The following is a 1,635-nucleotide window of genomic DNA, read 5'->3' on the forward strand; positions in this document are numbered from 1 at the left end:
CAGCTGCTGACCGAAAGGTCGGTGTTCCAAAGCCACCAGCAATTCCATGGCAGAAAGAGCTGGCGTTCTACTGCCCCAAAGACCCCTGTTCCCACAGAGCAGGGAAGGGGAGCCTTTCTTCTGCCAAGAGCCATCTGGGTCTTTATGACATCATTCGTGGGCCACGCTGGTCAGACACGTGGTGAACTCACACCTCCTGTGACGGCCGGAACTGCTTCTCTTTGGTGAGGCCTGTGTGAGGCGAGCTGGTATTGATGGTGACTTCGAGGGCCTCCTGCAGCCCTGGTGGGGTAGTGGTTATGTGTTGGGCTGCCAGCCGAGAGGTCAGCAGTTCGAAGCCACCAGTCACGCCGTGGGACAAAGACAAGGCTTTCTACTGCTCTAAAGAGTGACAGTCTTGGGAACTCGCAGGGGCAGTTCTGCCCTGTTCTGCAGGGCTGCTCTGAGTCGGCATCGACTGGATGCCGGCATGAGTGAGTCAGCGACAGGCTAGACATTCCCAGACTTTGATTCACATGTCCTGGAAAGGACGGAGCAGAACTGCCCCCCAGGGCTCCCAGGGCCGTCTTATCTGTGGACATAGCCGGCGACATTCTAGCTCCCGTAGGGCAGATGGTGGGCTTGAACTGCTGAATGCGGGGTTAGCAGCTGATGCCCTTAAGCACCACGTCAGTGGAGCGCCTCCCTCAGGAAGATGACAGACAGTCTGGGAAACCCTGTGGGCCAGTCGTACTCTGTCCCACGCCAGGGGGTGGGGGGGCATGAGCCAGACGCCACTCCATGGTTCTCAGCAAGAACACCATGGCCGGGAAGGTGACCAGAGCATCTTTTGGGCTAAGCTCACTAAGCTCCTGGCTTACTGCCGGGCACTGACAGGCCCATCCTATCCCGACCCATAGCGTCCCTCTGGGGCAGAGCGGGACTGCCCCTTAGGGTTTGCAAGACTGGTGATCAATGGTCAGGTTTCTGTTGTTGTTTTTTTCCTCCACGGAGGAGAAGATGTTGTTTTCAAATCATCGACTCTTTGGTTAGCTCACCCCTTCATAAGTCACCTGGCCTGCCTGTGCCTCGGTTTCCTCCTCCGTGAGATGACAGTTGCTAAGGTGAGTCCTTACACGTCCAGCGGATTTTCTGGTGCAAACAGCTCTGGCGTGCAATCAAACCAACCCAAACGCAAGGTCAGAAGCAGGCAGGCCCTGAGGCTGGAGTAGACCCCCCAGAGCTGGAGGAAGAAGGTGGTTGAAGGCGGCGAGCTGGGGGTGGGGTAGGGGTGAGGCTCACCCAAAGGTCTACCCAGAGGTGCCACCAAAGAAAGGCCTGGTGATCTACGTTCATCAATTCAGTAGACGGAAACTGAGGAAGCTGGTGAGCGCATGTTAGCGTGTGTGTGTGAGTGTGTGTGTGTGTGTGTGACTCAGGTGAGGCCAGGAGGATTGTCCAACTGCAAGCATGTCGTGGGTGCCAGTAAACTGGACGTGCTGAGGCATGGTTGAGCGGGCGTGTATTCTCAGGGGACACTGGACAGCCACAAAGCAATTGGAAAGAGTCCTTGAGAAGCCGGCTCCGCTCAGACACACGTGGGGTCGCCCTGAGTCAGCCAGGAAGCCACCACAGCTGCTTGCTGCCAGGGTCCTT

The sequence above is a fragment of the Echinops telfairi genome, unplaced genomic scaffold (assembly GCF_000313985.2).
Source record: "Echinops telfairi isolate 266 unplaced genomic scaffold, ASM31398v2 ScPeMD7_7459;HRSCAF=8497, whole genome shotgun sequence".
NCBI classification, from domain to species: domain Eukaryota; kingdom Metazoa; phylum Chordata; class Mammalia; order Afrosoricida; family Tenrecidae; genus Echinops; species Echinops telfairi.